Source organism: Pinus tabuliformis, chromosome 9 (assembly GCF_031772625.1).
Source record: "Pinus tabuliformis cultivar Carrire ecotype Pingquan chromosome 9, CPIR1, whole genome shotgun sequence".
In the NCBI taxonomy this organism is placed as follows: Eukaryota; Viridiplantae; Streptophyta; class Pinopsida; order Pinales; family Pinaceae; genus Pinus; species Pinus tabuliformis.
In genome coordinates, this window is record NC_142307.1 from 1,494,927,268 (window position 1) to 1,494,946,555 (window position 19,288).

Below are 19,288 nucleotides of genomic sequence, written 5' to 3' on the forward strand. Positions count from 1 at the left end.
CTGCATAGTTAATTAGTCAAGACTGTAGTTGCTTAGTTTACGCAGAGGACAGTTTGTCCCTATGCCTATAAATAAAGCGTTTGCATACGCTTAGTAGTTAGTCTTCAAGTTAGTTTTGGCTGTAATCACTTTGTTTATAAAACTCTGTTTTAAAGACTGTTTCATACAGCGTTTACGCTTTTGTATTTTGACATGCTGATTTAATATTCAGAAGACTGTTTTGCTCCTATCCGTGTAGCTGATCTTTAACTGGTTGAGTAGATGGAGGGCCCCCGTCTGCCACAACCTATGTACAGTAGCATTTAACTTTATTTTCCTGCCTTTCTTTGTTTTCATTTTCACATGTACAATAATGCATAGTTTGATTTCTGCAGTTTTTCATTTCTTTGAACATGTATAATAATGTACAGTTTGATTTCATGCCTTTACATTTCCAGCACTTTTCATAATTGATCAGTTTGTTTATGCAGGTGTGTTAGGAGCCCGGGATAGTGTGTTTTTATTTCTTTTTATCACTGATGGTATTTGAAGTTGTCTTGTCTTAGCTGCTGATTTTTACCTTGCTTACTTAGTTTCATTGCTAGTTTACTTTATCAAGTTTTTGACAAGTTGCTTACTAACCTTTTGATGGTCTTCTCATCATAATTGACTAACCTTTATTGCACCAAAATATCATTGAGTGGCAGCTTGGTTGGATTAGCTTTTGGACTCATATTACTGATTCCTTCTTAACTGTTTTTCACATGAACAATTTCAGCTAGAGGCAGAATGTTAACGAAGAATGAAGTGTTATGATTTGTCATTTAAGTTTTGCAGTTAAAGTAGTGTTTTTCATTTTCCATTGAGTTAACATAGATGCTATTTTTGTTCTTCTCAGCAGCATAGATAGTGGACTAGTGCCATTAGTCACTTTGTTTAATGCTTTGCTTTCATTTGAAGTTTCAATTCCATTGCAAGTCACTTTTCAAGATTTCTCTTTAAAAAGTTCAAGAAGCATTTAGAAATCACCACATACACACACATTCACTCACTTGTTTATAACTTCATCACATCATATTAGGAAGATAAGTCAAACACAAACTAAAAACGACAAAAAGAACTAGGAAAGGCTGCTTAAGTATATATTGTACACTTCACTTCATCAGCTTACGAGCCCCGGGTTGACAATTTATGATAGCAATTTAGACAACACTAAATTGACCAAACAGTGTGCATGACGTGGCGGTGACGAGGACGTGACGTGAGCGCGACTGGTCAGCGGTAAACGGTAGGCGGTAAATGGTTTTCTCGGACCGCTCCGGATACGGAAGTAGTATTGTCAGAGGGCGGCCCGAGAGAATATGGGGGTGACGCGTGGCGGAGGCCTGATGTCACCCTCTGACAGTTTCTCGGGCAATAACGGTAGTACATCGGGACCAACCCGATATGGATATGGGTCGTCGGATGGGAAGGCCCAGATCCGACGGTCGACGGGTCATCAACTTGTCAGGGCGATACGGCCGCGGGCGGGAGAATAAAATAATGTTTTCTGCGAAATGCGCGCCCGGTGGAAACTTTAGAAAAGTGGGTTTTCAAGCAGTGTTACGGGCAAAATGTATTATGCGCGGGTTTATTAACAAAGCCGGATTAAGGTTATTAATCCAAGCTGATCTTGGATTAATCCCAGGATTAATGTATGAGCGCTCTTTGGGTCACGCTCTAATGTTTTAGTGCTTACACCGTTTAAAACCAAACATAGAGCTATAATGCTCGGGCAAGGGGATACATAGGTATTTCGGGGTTTTTTACATAATTTACATAGTAATAGGGGGAATAGGGGGTATAGGGAGTTAAATAGTAGAAGTTAGGGGTTAATATGAGTGGAAGAGGTGGATGAGGAGTGGACACACTAAGTTTTATATGGAATCAACTTAGTTTAGGGAGTAGATCAAAATGAAAAGAGTTTTACACAAGAAATGTGGCTTTTAAAGAGACAAGAACCACCATAAGACCTTGACTTTCTTTCATGAACATAACTGGTAATGGGATGTTAGCAATGAATGTGAGGGGGGGAAAACAGGAAGTTAGACATGCTCCTTTTTATTGTTGCAAGATGATGGAGAAGAGGAACTTCTCTATCCACTGATGTTTCCTTTATGTTAGACCAGCAAAATTCAATTGAAAGGAATGACATTTCTACAACCTTCTCTACCTACCCATTAGCTTGCCTAGCATTTTTTGTTTCTTCATGGAGGGTGCATTTAGACTTGCAGACCCTCATGTGCCTTTTCTTTTCTTTTGGCTTTTTCTTTTGATTTTCTATCTAGAACTACCCTTATTGCTTCCAAGGTCCCAGATTAAGCAGTTGGGAACCTTAATTCTCTACCTAACTACTGGTCTGCCAAGATTGAACAGTTTGGACAGACTTCTTTCTCTATTCTACAACAAGAAATTGAAACATGGCATGATCCAGATTAAGCTGTTGGATCACCCATCCAAAATTGAGTCAACATCAACCTATGTACACATATTACTTTCTCTTGAAAATATGGGATCTTTGCATCACCAAAGCAGAGCATATTTGGAACTTTCTTTGCTAATCATGAAATATGAAACCTATTGGTATAGGTATCTAACAGACTACAAAGACTCTCCCTATGAATCAAATGAGCAGTGTGGTGTGGGGCACAATTCTGATTTGGCAGACACATTGAGAAGCTTGGAGGAAGAAATAAGGAGTTGTAAGGCACACAATGAAAGGATCATATAGGCACAAGAGAAACAAGATGAGGTTAATGCTATACTTCTTTAAAGTTTGTCAAAATTGTAGTGAGAAGTGTCACTTCAGATCAGACATGTACAGGAGGACAAAATTAATGGGGCATATGGAAGTAGGTCTCATTGTGGTTACAGGTCGGATATAGATGACACTGTTAGATATGGCAGTTGTTGGATACTTTGGATAGGAGAGGTGATGGATACATGTATTATTATAGTTTTGGTTCTCACAGGCGTCATGATCGTCATCGTTATCATCCTTACATGAGGAGTGATAGGGTATACTTTCCAAATGATTTTAATAAAGAAAAGCCACCTAATTTTGATGGAGATTTGAAGAAGTTGGAAGATGCAGAGGCTTGGATACTTGGGATGAAGAATTTCTTCGAGTTGCATAATTACACAGATAAGATGACAACCAAAGTAGCTAACTTCAGCCTGAGAGGTAAAGCATACATCTAGTGGGAATATGTATCATGGGTTAGAGACATCAGGACCGATGACTTGATTTGGGACGAGTTCAAGAGGCTTTCCGGGAAGAAGTACTTATAAGAAAGGTACTATGACAATACAATCAAATAGTTCTATGAACGAAAGATGGGATCAATGGCAGATGAAGAGTACACAACTAAGTTCATGGAACTATTGAGGTATGTACCGTATCTTAAATATGAGAATACTAAAGTTCAATGAGTTGTGAGTGGATTTCCATTCTAATTTATAGATCGTATTGTGTATGGTGAGCCTTGGTCAGTTGAGGAGGTCATGGGGAAATTGAAGCATTTTTATGAACAGTCAAAGCATAAGAATCAATCTCAGCAAGGTTGGAAAGGGAAAGAAAAAGGTAAATGTAAATGACAACCTAAGAGAGCAAGGCCTCAAAATGCAGAAGAGAAAGAAAATGTGGCACCACAAAATAGGTTCAATGTAGCTAGACAGGGACATGGGTCACAACAACAGCAACATAGAGGTGAGGGTACTCGTCGGTTGGATTGTTGGGCATGCAGAAAGGAGTAGATTAAGAGATATTGTCCACAGAATCAGGGTGGTAGGCCCAAGATATATAGTGCATGGGAGGCACAAACTATTGGGGATGTTGGTCAAAGCATTCCTCCTATTTACGGAACATTGGATAACAAACAGGCAGACTAGCAGACATCTATCATTGAGATGGACAGTAAGGTTCTGGATCAAGTTATTTTTATTTTGATTGACCGTGGATCTAATTATAGTTATGCTAGTCCTCACTTGGTGGATAAGTGTGGTTTGAGTAAGGAATTGCATGCAAAATATTGATTAGTGTAGTTGGCTATAGGTACAAAGAAGCTAGTTCATCATTGGGTAAGGGCTTGTGAATTTTATTTGAATGGTATGCCTACTGCAACACATTTGAATGTATTACCATTGGGATCATACAGTATGTCATTGGGCATGGATTGGTTGTACCTTCATAGGACCAAGGTGGATTGTTATGACAAAGCCATTGAGTGTGTGGATGACACTGGGGAACTGAGAGTCTTACAAGGGAAGAAGAAAGTCACATCAGTTAGGATGGTGACAACTATGCAGAAAAAGTGTAGTTGTAGGAAAGGGTGTGTGTTATTTTCCATGCATATTTCTAGTGACAAAGGTAAGGAAGCTGAGGATACAAATGTTTTGAGCAGGTAGCTAGTTCTACAAAAATTCTAGGATGTGTTTCCTGAGGACATTTCAAAGTTTCCACCTCACAGAGAAGTAGAATTTTCTATTGAGTTAGTTCTAGGGGCAACTCCATCATCAAAAGAAACTTATAGGATGGGCACACCTGAGTTGGTAGAGTTGAAGTTTCAGTTGAAGGAAATGTTGGAAAAAGGATACATTAGACCAAGTGTATCACTTTGGGGCACACCGGTATTGTTTGTAAAGAAGAAAGATGGCAGTCATATATTATGCATTGACTACAGGCAGTTGAAAAAAGTGACCATCAAGAACATGTACCCATTACCGAGGATTGATAACTTGTTCGATCAATTGAAGGGAGCAACATTGTTCTCTAAGATCGACTTGAGATCTGGATACCATCAAGTACGCATCAAATAGGAGGACATTTACAAGATATTTTTCTGGACCAGTTATGGGCATTATGAGTTTGTTGTAGTTCCATTTGATTTGAATAATGCTCCAACTACTTTTATGTGCTTGATGAATAATGTGTTGCATCCATATTTGGATAAGTTTCTTATTGTGTTCATTGATGACATATTCATATATTCTAAAAATGAGGAAGAGCATGCCAATCATTTAGAAACAGTGTTGAGATTGTTGAGAGAGCATCAATTGTATGCTAAGCTCAGCAAGCATAGTTTCTTATAGAGTGAGGTACATTACTTGGGACATCTTGTCTCTAAGGAGGGCATTGCAGTAGATCCAGAAAAGATAAGGGCCATCATGGAGTGGGTAGCTCCTAGAAATATAGATGAGGTGAGATATTTCATGGGGTTTCTATGTTATTACAGGAGGTTCATCAGGAACTTCTCATAGATTTATTATCCTATCACATCATTTCAGAAGAAAGGTATGAAATTTGAATGGACAGAGGATCATGAGTCTAGTTTTGAGCATCTTAAGCAGTTGTTAACACATGCACTAGTGTTAAAGATTACAGATTCGAACAAGGAGTTTGTAGTGTGTAAAGATGCTTGCAAGAGGGGACTTAGTGGAGTTCTTATGCATGATGCATAGGTGGTATGCTATGAGTAAGGATAACTAAATGAGAACGAGAAAAACTACCTCACGCATGATCTTGAGTTAGCAGCAATCATACATGCATCGAAGATGTGGAGGCCACTTGGATTCACTGGGGGAGAAATACCACACCACGTGGATTCATATTGAGGGATATATATTGAGGAAAGAATGGCATAATATATTGGGGGATATATACGGGGTAAAAGGCTTTTATATTAGTAAGTGTAAAAAATGGACATGAATGTTAATGAAGAAATATAAAGGGGTATAAAAAATGTTAATGAAAAAATGGATACCTACAATATCTAGTGGAAGTAGGGGTTTTTTTAATTGGGAATGTATACTGGGTTCGTATTGGTAGGGGGTTAAATAATGTGACTTTTAGGGGTACTTTCCAATATGTAGTCAAATTAGGGGTACTGTTTAATACGCCACGAATGCACATGATAGGTTAAAGGTTCATTGAGTGAATTCCCCATGGTGGAGGCACTATCTTCTTGGGAAGAGATTTGTATTGTTGAGTGATCAGATTGGGTTGAGGCATTTATTTGACCAGTGGAATCTAAACACCGGGCAAGCTATATGGTTGGCCATGATTAGTGAGTTTGACTTCATGATCAGGTACATCAAAGGAAAGGAGAACATGGTGGAATATGCTCTTAGTAGGCGGGTACAACTAAATCAATTCATAGCTATGAGCTCCTAGGGACAGGCTTACATGATAGGATCTTGTAGGCAGGTCAACAGGATGTCCAATATATGGGATTGTGCACAGGTTGTAGCAGATTACAGTTACAAGTACAGGTACAGGTACAGGCACACGTGCAGAATATGTGGACTATTGTCTTACAACAGACAAATTGGTTAGATTCAAAGATAAGATATATGTACTAGAAAGTAGTGAGCTCAAGAAGGTGATACTGCAAGAGTTCCATGTGAAACCATATTCAGGTCACCCAGGTTAGTAGAAGACATTGACCGTAGTGAAAAAAAATTATTATTCGTTGAATACGAAGAAGGATATAGCAAAGTTTGTGGCTAGGTGTTTCGATTATCAGTAGGTGAAGGTAGAGATCCAAGAGGAATGCTACATTCGATTGTGATTCCAAAATGGAAATGGGAGGTCATTTCCGTGGAATTCATCAATAGTTTTCTGAGGGCAGTGAGACAGCATGATTCCATCATGGTTGTGGTGGACAAGTTCACAAAGGTTGCGCACTTCATTCTTGTGAAGTCTCCATTCTCAGCTAGCAATGTAGCACATGTATTCATTAAAGATGTGGTCATATTACATGGAGTTCCAAAGAATAGTGCGTCAGACATGGATGGAAAGTTCACTTCCAAGTTTTGGAAGGCGTTGTTTGAAGGTTTGGGCACCAAGTTGGCTGTCATTACAGTTTATCATCCACAGACATGCAAAGAAGCAAAGAGGTTCAATGAGATGTCTGAGGCCATGTTGAGGATGTATCTGATGCATCAGCAATGAAAGTGGGAAGAGTGTCTTACAATGGTAGAGTTCACTTACAAAAATTGGTATCAGGAATATTTGAGGATGAGTTTGTTTGAGGCATTGTATGGGAGGAGTTATAGTACTCCTATCAGTTGGAGTGATTGAGTTAATAGGTTGTTGATTAGACCGAACACATTGACGAACATGGAATAAGAAATGCAGGTTATAAAGAAGAACCTAAAGGAAGCACGTGATAGGAAGAAGAGCTACACATATTAGAACATGTTATTGAAGGATTTCCACATTAGGGAACAAGTATACTTGCACATCAAACCAAACAAGAGTTCATTACAGATTGGATCATGTGCCAAGCTAGCACCATGGTTTTGTGGTCCCTTCAATATTGTTGAGAGGATTGGGCCAGTAGCCTATCGACTTGCACTACCTCTGAAAGCGAAATTCCAAGATGTTTTCCATGTTTCATTAGTTAGGAAGTATGTTAAAGATGTTTATCATGTGATTGACTGGTATATATTGTAGGCATAACCAGATGGAGAATTCCATTCAGAGCCTCAGTGTATATTGCAGAAAAAGGTGCTCATGCTTCGAAACCAAGAAATCGAGTAGATTAAAGTGCATTGGAAGCACTTTCGACCCGATGAAGCTACATGGGAGATGGCGGATCTGATGCAGGCTATGTATCCTTCATTATTTGTCGGTTGAGGCAAAGCAATTTTGGTATGGTGCTTTGGTATATGTATTTGACATATGTTTTGGTACATGTTTGGTGATGTTTTTCTATATGTACATATGTGTATAGATGTAAATACCTCCATGATCTATGTTATAAAGCTCCAATAAGCAGTATTGGTGTCATGTCATTATGTTGTCATGTTGGTTTTCTTTTTAACAACATCATAATTGTAAATACTCCATCGAACTATATTATAAAGCTCCATGGGTAGTATGTTTGATTTTTAGTGTTTTTTTCTGAGGTATAGGTGTGGTTGAACACCAAGTATGATCTCCCCCAAGGGGGAGGGTTCTATAAGAACACTGGTGAAAATTCCATTTAATAGAAGTTAATAAAGGCAAAATAATAATCATGGTTGATGGGACACTTATTCCAAGTTGAATGTTGAGCAAGTCATCCTAGTGTGGGTGTTCATTTGGTTCATTATGGCTAAGGAAATCAACAAGGAAAATGACTAAGACTTTGGAAACGAAAAATGGCATTTTTGGCACATTTATTTATGAAAATAATGGATATTAGGGGAAAAGGAAGGTGAAATGTCACATGTTTCATTTGAGGAGGAAAATGAAGGAAAATAATGGAAAATGAAGAGAAAAAGGCCTAATTTATGAGGATCAATTCAGTTTTGAAGCTCTCTCATTATTCTCTCTCTCCCTCGGACTCTTGGACACTTAGAGTTTTCTTGGAGCACTTTGACATTGGATCAAGAAAGGAAAAGAATGCAAGAGGAAGAAAAGGTCAAGTAAGGAAGAGGAGGATCAAGCAGCTACAATAGTATTATTTGCAGGTATCGATTTACATGTTTATTTTCCTTGCTAGATTTGGCATGCATGGTATTGCATGTAGTTCCTTTGTTGTTATGGCATGGGTTTTTCTAGGTGTGATGGAGTTTTCAGCCTAGCTTTGGCATTTTCGGATAGCCATGGTGTGATGGGGTTCTCATGTTTTGGTTCATCTGGATTGCCAAATGGATTTGAAGCTGAGTGAGGTGGATCTCTGAATGATATCGCACATGGCCTTATGGTCCCTAAACTAGATTGTGGATCATGGTAAATCCACTGGCCTAGTGAACACTGAGACAAACTGTGGGTGGCGGTAAAGGCAGGATTGTGTTGCATCGGTGGGCCTATGAATCCTTGCTGGTGAATGGAGGGATATATGGTAAAGCCAAGAAGTGTATTTCTCTACATTGGTCATAATAATCCCAGGTTTGGATATGTAGTAAAGCCTAGAGAGTGGGTCTCGGTTTAGGGCCTAGTGATCTGGTGTGGGTTACGGTAAAGACTGAGAGAATAAGAGACAAGAAAATTCCTCGTGGTGTAGGTGGAGAAATTCGGTGGCATCCATGCTTGTTTGGCCTAGTGATCTGGTGGATATCATTGTAAAGCCTGTTATTACATGTTCATCATGTTGGCCTAGTGATTTGGGGTGGATTATGTTAAAGCGTGGTTTCTATTGATGAGTGTGAGGTGGTTTACCCTCGGAATTTCCTAGTTGGTTCTTTTGGTTTGGGTCCCACAGTAATTATCGGAATATGGCATGATGTTGAATGGCTAAAGAGATATTTGGATCAGTCATTCTATGGTTGGGTGAAACGTGGGATTCCCATCTTGGGTTTAGGTTTTGCATCATCAATATGAGGTTATTTATCCTTGTATTTCTTGGAGTATTATATTGGTTTATATTTGGATCATATGGCTGCGATTTGACTGCTTATTTTGTTGCTAATATACTAGTTATTTATGTGTTTTATTACAATGGCTATGTATGGCTCTCATCATGTTTTTAATTGTAAATGAATGGGCAATGTATCTATGACCTAATAGATGATAATGCAGAAAATGATATGAGGGAACAATTGTGCTTATCAATTCTCAAATAAGTATGATATCCTTATGCTTAAATCAATTGTTTACACCTATAGACTACACAATTGTGAAATGATATACAAATTTCCAATCATGGATATTAGGGGATCAAGTTAAGGGTTTGTTCAGGTATTTAATTTTGCATCATTTTTTCCTTGTTATCTTATCGATGTAATGGTGTCATTCAATTCTAGGTAGTGACTTTAGATCTGGGCCTGAAAAAGTGGCTCAAATTTGGGGGACACTGACACAACACTGAGCAAAATAGTCCCTCGACGTTGGCATGCCTTGTCATGAAAGAGTCCAGAGCTCAAAAGGTTAAAAAAATTAGTTGGACCCAGGGGCTAGCTACCTAAGTGGTTGGGATGGTTCCTAGGGGTCTTGTAGATGACGTGGAACGTCTATATGTTGTGTTTTTGTCGATTCTACTACCTTAATGTCACATAGGAGGTTGAATCTAATCATAGTAGCCTCTCGTCACATATTTAACCCAGTTTGTTGGCTACTTCGTGATGAGCCCCAAATTTGGTAACATTTTGGGCTCATTTGGCCTAACTACCCTTGTTCAATCCTTCATTTTTCATAACTTATGCATTATTTTTTAGTATGTTTATGTCATTTATACGAATAAGGGTAGTCACTATTCCTAGGTGGCTAACACGTGCTCATTTCAGGATTTTTTGACACATGTTGAAGCAAAACCGAGCAGACATGGGCTAGGAGATAGCCAAGCTTGGGTTGAGGATTCGTAAGGGGGTTGTCTATGGCATTAAATAGCCTCCCTCATGATCTTCACCCCAAACTCCGAGCTCCAAATGCCACCAAAACCGAATCTGGAAGGCAGCCAAGTAGATTTCTTGGAAGGAGTTGTTCACTCACAGTTTGGGCAGCCAAGTCCCATAGATTTAGGAGGCCAGCTAGGGCCTCGTAGTGTATAAATGTTAAGGCTTCAGCCTTCGAAAAGGACTTTTGAAAAATTCTTGCATATTCTGCACTACGTGCTGCTAGCTCTGTTTTGTTCTTTTGTAGCCATTATTGGCATAACTCTTGACTTATGATTATTTTTTGATAATGGGAAGCAGTCAGATTTGATATCAGCTCTGAGAGTTTTTATAGGAGCCATAGCTCTCGGGGTTGGGCCCAACCTGAGAGCCTAGGGCCTCCTTATTTGTATTGTTATCTTTCCTTTCAGCACTGTGATTTTCCTTTTATGCATCTGAAACGAAGTTTGTTGAGCTAGATTTAGTTGTGTTGGTTAAGTAGGTTATTGTTGAGGAATAGAATTACTTCAGATGTGTAGAACAGATTGATAAGATAAAGATTGATAAAAGCTCCATAAAAGGGTTGCCTGCACTCTCAATTTCACCTCTCCCTTATTGGATCAGGGGTTGGAACTGTGGAACCAGTGTTGCTCAACAAAAACACTAGTCTGCTTGACCATGCAATCATTGGTGTAATGTTTTTCATTTGTAGAAGTTAGTCATGCGTTCAGACCTTTTTAGATGTTCCTTTGATTAAGTGTTGTACATGGTTCTCTTTGGAAATAAAGCTGTTGTTCATTTGTTTCGTTGACAGTTTGGATAGATTAGCTAATATTTCGATTGTATGCAGGGTTTGGTTGATTCAGTTAAGTGCACACCATGCAGGGCATATCCATCTTTCTCTCATCCACCTAAGCTTCATCCAAGCCAGCTGCTCTATCTCCTAGTTAGCTTCTTTGTCTCACAACTACTCTTCTGTCCACGTAACCCTACCTTCTTGCTCTTCCATTGCCTTAGCCTTCCTTAAGACAAGTTAGCTCTCCACACCCTCTCATCACTTCATCCATCAGTCACTGGGTCATCTCAGACCCCTACCCTACCTTCCTATCCATTCATGTGTCCTCTTTCACTCACCCATCTTCCAAAATCCAATGTCAGAACATCCTGTAGAAATTCCTGAACATCCTGTAGAAATCCCTGAAACATCCTGTAGAACCCCTGCAGACTTCTTGTAGAAGCTCACAAGTGAGGTTACTAGATAGCCAAACTTGGTGAAACTCTCTGGAAGGGTGTAAGGGACTCCTTAGACCCTCTTTGAACCTTCCCAACCTTTTCCAATCATTTCTCCTCCTTGATCCACCCCTGCACAGTATGAAGCCAGTTAAAAGTACATGTATGATGATTTTGATAACGTAATCAAAAATACAAAAAAGATGTGTTCTTTAGATAGAGATAGCATAGGCATGTGCATTTCACCTTTTTAGAAGTAATGGCATCTTTTTCAATAGTTTGCATCCTCTCATTTGCATCAGTAGGACTAGCTGATAGAATTAGGGTTTGTTAGGGTTTATGTTACTCTTTGACTTTCAGTTTCTTTCTGCAAGTAGATCAGCTTCCTTTGAGTTAGCTTCCATCCATCAGGTACAAATCTTCTTCTAAGAGCTCATAGAAGTCGGCTTCAGCCCCTAGCGGACTTGTGCCAGCTGACGAGTGACAGTTGCGGCAAGAGCTAGTACTCGTGCATACAGCACCGTCGCTTCCAAGTTTGTTACGAACTACCGTGTTGATAAGAGTAAAGAAGGGAGTCCCAGGAGTTGCAGCATTATTGCTGCAATAGTGGAGCCCACCACTTGGGTATACCTAGGAGGAGGCTGTTACATCTATGACAAACCTTCCAATAGAAGACTGATAGAAAAGGTTGAAAAATTGAAGAATATGATGTTTCAATTAACTCTTAGAAGTCAAAATATCTCACATTGTTTTATCCACAATATGTTAAGAATATGTGAGTTTGAGCTATTGAATTCTCGGTATGACCACATCCCATTCATGTAGAAATTCCTTGTGGATTCAAACTTCTAATTGTATTTTACTAAAACAATAGACTTGAATCTACTCTACCAACTCTAGAAATAATTAACGATCGTGAAATCATGAAGCATAGAAGAGAAATAATTCAATCAACACATTACACAATTATTTCATGGGGAAATCCACAACTAAAACCCCCTCCTATCTGTATATTGAATTAGTAACATAGTTACTGATCAAATAGGAACTATTAGCTCAAAATGGGTACTGAAGCCCTAAAATCCCTAAAAAAACATGAAAAAATAACCCAAAAATAAAAAGCATTGATTCTGCATCACCATTTTTTTCAGAGTAAATTTTCAATATTTTTTAAAAATAATAGTTAAAAACAACCAAATCCATTTTGGTTGGTGCAAAAAACACCTTGAAATAAAAAAGTGTTGATGCTGGAATAATGTCTTCTTTTTCAGGATACATTTTCAACATTTTTTAATAATGAGGTTAAAAATAAAATATCATGACTCTAAAAACTTTAAATTTCCAATGATTTTGCATCAATTTTAGTGATCCCTAAACCCCGCCCCATCCCTCTCCCTGACCCCCCTCCCCTTCCCCACCGGGCCCCCAACTAGTGGCCAGGGCACGGTTGGGGAGGGGAGGTGGGTGTCACCGTTCATGGGGGGGTTGAGACCCACTTCCCCTCCACACCCGGGCCCCCAGCCAATGGATGGAGGCCAGCCAGTGGCTGGAGGTATGGGTGGGGAGGGGAGCTGGGTGACGAAGGGGGAGGGGGCAAGGGTCGAGGAAATGGGGATGGAGGGGGAGGAGAGGGCGCAGTCGAGAGATGGGAGGGGCAGGGGACATAGGGGGAGTGGGGGTGGGCGATGCTGTGGAGGGGAGGGGGATGAGGGAGGTGGGGAGTGGGGCTCGGGGGAGGAGAAGGAGGGTGTGGGGTTGGGTTTTTTTTTGTTTCTTTTTTTAATATTTTCCTAAATTTTTTTATTTTTTTTTAATATATATATATATATATATATATATATATATATATATATATATATATATATAATTGTTTTTGTTTAATTTTTTTTTTGAATTGTTTTCCTTTTCTTTTCAAATTTAAATTCTTTTAATTTTAATTTAAATTATTATTTTTTTTCTAATTTGTTTTGATTTTTTTTTTGAATATTTTATTTTAAATTTTTTGTTTATATATATATATATATATATATATATATATATATATATATATATATATATATATATATATATATATGATTTTATTTTATGTTATTTCTTTATTTTTATAATTTTAATCAAAAAAATAAATTCTTCAATTTCTTTTTTAATTACATTTTGTATTTTTTATTTTGTTTATTTAAATTATTTAATTTTAATATTTTCTAATTTTTTTTTTTATTTTTTTATTTTTGGTAATTTTTAAAAGTTTTTTTCTAATGAGGTTTTTATTTTTTATTTGTTTTTTTAACTTAAAAAACTGTTTTTAGATTTTTTTTTGTTTAATTTTTCATTTTTTAATTTATTTTTTGATATTTTTAATTTATTTTTTGTTTTTCTCCGTTATTTTTTATTCAATTTTTTTTATTTTTACGAGTTAATTTTAGTTTTTTTTTAAAACATTTTTATAAGATTTTTGTTTTTTGTGTTTTGTTTTTTTTTGTTTTTTTTTTTTTTTTAATTTTTATTTTTATTTTTTTTATTTGATTTATTTTTTCATGTTTTTATTTTTATTTTTATGTTTTATTACTAACATGATAGTCAGCAACATTAAAAAAAAAAAAAATCCACCTTTAATTCATTAGTAAATTTAAAGTGTAAAAACTAAGCCCTTTAAACAAAAAGGGTTGATGCTCATCAACACTTTTCAACATCAAGATGAAAATCACTAACAAAATAAAATGTTCACACTTGACACATAAAAAATTTAAAGTGCCAAAAATAAACCCTCTAAAAAAATGTGTTGGTGCTGCATCAACACTTCTCAAAATCAGCATGAAATCACTAACATTTGAAAAAAATGTTCATACTTGATACATAAAAAAAAAATTAAAGTGAAAAATATGCTAAAAAAAGGTGTATTCTGAATCACCATTTTTCAAAATTGAGTGAATTTTTGCTACCTCAAAAAAACAGGTACTAGGTCATTTTCTCGTTTGATCGATAACTATGTTTACTCAGAAAATATTAGAATATTACATTGTTTTGCTCAAGCCTGAGCAACCTCTACACTATCTCTATTTATCTCACAGATTCCTAGACAAGCTTTGGCCAATACTTAGGCAATTTTATGCTTACCCAAGTCATTAATTCCTTGCGTTGTTTCCTTGGGAATTAACCCCTATTAATTAGGGAAATTCCCCAATTGCAATTGTGCAATCCATCACAAGCCTTCCTCTAAATGCATGCACCACCCGTACAATTTCGATGATTATAAAATTGATAGTACACCGTGCTTGAACTCCAATCTCAACTGGGTAACTCTCAGATCATGCATGCATGAGTTATTTATGGTTGAATTATTAGTTAATTGGTTGAACACTAAAGCTGCACCCCACTCCTAGACCTCCTACTAGTTCCTCCAACAATTGGAACTAGTTTAACTGACTTTAACTCAATTAAACTGAATTAATTAATTACAACTAAAAGTAAACTCAATCAGGACTCCTATAAAGTAGGATCCACTCTACATGACTCAAGTTAGACCCTCAACTCGAATTAACTGAACCACCTAAGTCAAATTCACTTAGTTAACTCGTACAAGTTTTCTTGTGATGTGGAATTCCAATTTTTCTCCTTATTTAACTCAAGGGAAAATTAAATCAAGATTTTCTAGTTGCATTTTCAACACTCCCTCTCACCAAGAAAGGGATTATCAGATACCCCAATCCTACCTCTATTGAAATTGAATTTGCCTCTTCACAGTGTTTTAATCAAGATGTCTATATCATGTTCCTCTCTAGGAACGTATTCCATCAACATCATTCTCTTCTCCACACAATCTCATAGATGGTGATATGGATGTCGATATTCTTTGACCGATCATGAAAAGCTGTATTCTCAGATAAATTGATACAACTATTATTTTCACAGTAAATCACTATAGGATCCATCTGCTAACCAAATAACCCAACAAGGATCTTCCTCACCCAGATAGCCTAAGAAGTTGCTTAACTAGTAGCCATGTACTCTGCTTCTATTGAATTGAGTTCAACAGATCTATGCTTCCTGCTATACCAAGAAACTCTTGTTCACCCAATATTGAATATTCCCCCTAAGGTGCTATTCCTGTCTGATGGACTCCCTGCCCAATATGCATCTCTGAATCCTTGAATCTTCACTCCCTCTTTCCATCTGTACCAAAGATCAAACTGAGTGGTGCCTCTGAGGTATCTCAACACATGTTTAACTGCCTTCCAATAGAGTTTGGTTGGCTTAACCATTGCTTGACTGAGCTCGTTAACTGCAAAACACATGTCCTATCATGTGTTCACCAAATACATAAGTGAACCCACAAGATTCCTGTAAATAGTAGCCTCCACTACTTCACTTGAAGTAGCATCTTACTTCCTCCAATTTCCTGTTAGAGGAGTCTCCATGTGTAACTTTTTCAGTATCTCGTTGGCATACTTTCCCTATGAGACAAACAGTTCCTCATCTCCTTGCCATACTTCCATACCAAGGAAATAATTTATGAGCCACGGGTCCTTCATCTCAAATTCTCTTATAAGATCCTCTTTGCAAGATTTGACTAACTTCTCATCACCTGTTAGAATTAAATCATCGACAAATATACTATAATAAATAATTTACCTTCAACCACAATATGGTAAAGGCTCACATCTACTTCACTTTTGGTGAAGCCCAAGTTGGTGAAATAACTGTTGATTCTGGTGTACCAAGCATGGGGTGCTTGTTTCAATCCATACAACACTCACTTGAGTCTACACACATGCGACTCTCTGTTGAAGGTCTCAAATCCTTTCGCCTACTCAATGTACACCTCTTCCTCAATCACTCCATTGAGGAAGGTTGTCTTGACATCCATCTAATGTATCTTCCATCACATATGCACTGAAAGTGCTAAAATACATCTGATTGAAGAGTACCTTGCTATTGGAGCAAAGGCCTCCTTGTAATCAATTCCCTCAACCTGGGAGCACCCCTTAGACACAAACCTAGCCTTGTGTTTCTCTACACTCCCATCTATACTTTCTTCACCTTATAGATCCACTTGAAACCTAACATTGAATTTCCCTTTGGACTTGGGAAAAATTCCCAATCATTGTTCCTGATAACGGAGTCATACTCCTCTACCATGTCTTCAACCCACACTAGTTTTTTCACTTCTTCCTCGAATGAGGATGACTTATTCTCTACACTCTCACTCATCAGAGCCATGTAGCCAGTGTATTGATCTGGTGACCTCCTCTGCCTGCACTGTGATGTGGGTGCTCCCACATTCTCTTTAGCATCATGCAATAATCTATCAAATTCTCTTGTGTTCTTCCTTCCATCTCTCGATGTCTTTGCATGAGTGGTTACTTCCACTCTCTGCTCCTCTACTTGTGGCTCCTCCACATCATCCCGAGGTTCTTCCTTTGGAGCTAAAAGCTCCTTATCTGCATGTAATTGAATCTCCCTATCAAGGGAACATCTCATGGCCTTCTCTTCATCGAAATTCACATCTCTATGAACAACTGTCATCCTGTGATATGGAAGGTACATTCGATAGTTGTGGGGTGTATCATTGTACCCCAAAAATATGCCCAACTCAGCTATCCACTCTAGATTTTTCCTTGCATCCTTGGTAACATGACACTAAACTGATGAACCAAAGATCCTAAAGTGTAACACATCTAGTTTCTTCCCTGAAAAATATTCTTCTGGTGTACTCATCTTGAGAATCTGATGAGGACTATTGTTCTGCACATATACAATTGTTTTACATGCTTTCGCCCACAAGTGCAATGGTAGGCCCTGATCATGCAACATCACCACATATCCCACAATACTTTTGTTCTTTATTTCAGCAACCCCATTTTGATGTGGCTTATGGGGTGCTATTAACTCCCGTCAAATTCCTTCTGATGAATAAAAGTTCTTGAACTCATTCAACACATATTCACCATCATTATCACTCCTGAGAGCCTTCACTTTCTTGCCTCTGTCTTTCTCAAAAAGTGCTTTAAATTCACAACATTTTGAGAATGTCTAGTATTTCTTTTGCATGAATAATATTCAACACTTACGTGATAAATAATCTAAAAATATCACATAATACATGTGCTTGGTTGTGGAGGCTATCTGTTATAGACACTTTTGTGCCTTACAACATTGAGCATGAAATGTCCATAATCTAAGGGATCCAAAGTCCCTAAACATGTTGTTCCTACCCCTAGAGGAACAAGGCTAACAAACCACAGCAATTCACAAAAGTTCTCCACCAGAAATTGCTCAAAAAAAAGTCAATTCAGGATCAATTCAGTGGCTCCACTAGCTGTTTGCGCTGAACATCAAAGCCAACACTGGCTACCTGCGCTGAGCGAGAGTTGACATGTGGCAAGTTCATTCCACGAGGTGTCAAAACCCAGGAAGCTTGAAAAATGACACTTGCCTCAGGGAATTCGACTGGTGATGAGTAAGAGGTTCCAAATCTCCAAGTGGAAGCAAGAACCTCCAAGTGGAATCAAGAACTGACAGAGGGAGAGGACACTAGTCAGATCTCAAGCTGACCCATCCTCTCTCCAAACATCTATATATGGATCTCTCCTCCATGAGATCTAGGGGCTGGAATTTTGTTATTGCAAAGAATTGCTGTTGGTTTGAGATTGGAATCATTGGGTGCTTAATGCTTTGAAAGGGGTGAAGATAGGAATTCCATTTGCTGGGAAGGAGATGCTAGATTGGAGCCCTCTGGGTTGTATCTCTTCCTGAACCTTGTTATTCATCAATAAAGCTATCTTTGTTTCTCCTATATACTGATGTATTTTTGATGTATGATTGCATTAGTATGTTTAGTTTATTTCTAATCCTGAACTAGTTATGAATATGAATCCATGTCTTGTGTAGTGTTCTCTTCTTGTGATCTTGCAGAAACCTCTTGAAGCTGGGCGAGCGAGAAGGCAAGTAGCTGGGAACTCTCCAAGAGAAGAGAGGCCGGATCGAGGGACAAACGGAAGACACCGGTTAGTCCATCTATCTCTCTTCATTCTTAATTCATAGAGGAAGAATACTAGAATAGATGTCTCTGTTTGTTGCTAAGGCACTGTCACACATTAGGTGGATAGGATCGTCCTGCATAGGCATTTTTCCCCACAACACTATCAAGAACGGTCTGCACACATCTGAGTGAACTCTTTCAAGGATCGCTTGTGCTCGACTATCCTTATCATGAAAGGTGGCTTTTGTGTACTTCCCCAGTGTACACCATTTTCATGTATCTTCCTCCTCTAGTGCACCCTTAGGAAGTCCTATAGAAATATGTTGCATGATCTTCAAATCTCCATGGTGAAAATGGCCCAATATTCTATGCCATAATTCACTAATGTCTTGGCTCTACACCTTCTCTACTTTCATGCTCAAAGAAACACAATCTTCTACATCCAATTTGTAAAATTTCTTCACCCAAACCCTGATCTGCTCCACTTGTCCTATGGCTATGTGATGAAGGAAAGCCTTTCCTTTTCTAAATATCACATCGTAGCCATGATCTTCCAACATAGCAACTGAAACTAAATTCTTCTTAAGACCCGGAACATACATGACATCTTTTAATGTGAGAGGAGAACCAGACTCCCTCTGAAAAGTAACAGTATCGATATTGGTTGTGCTATACCTTCCATCAGACTCCCTCTGAAAAGTAACAATATTGATATCTGGAGGTCTTTCTCCTCCAAGTCATTGAAAAATTATTTGTTGTCGA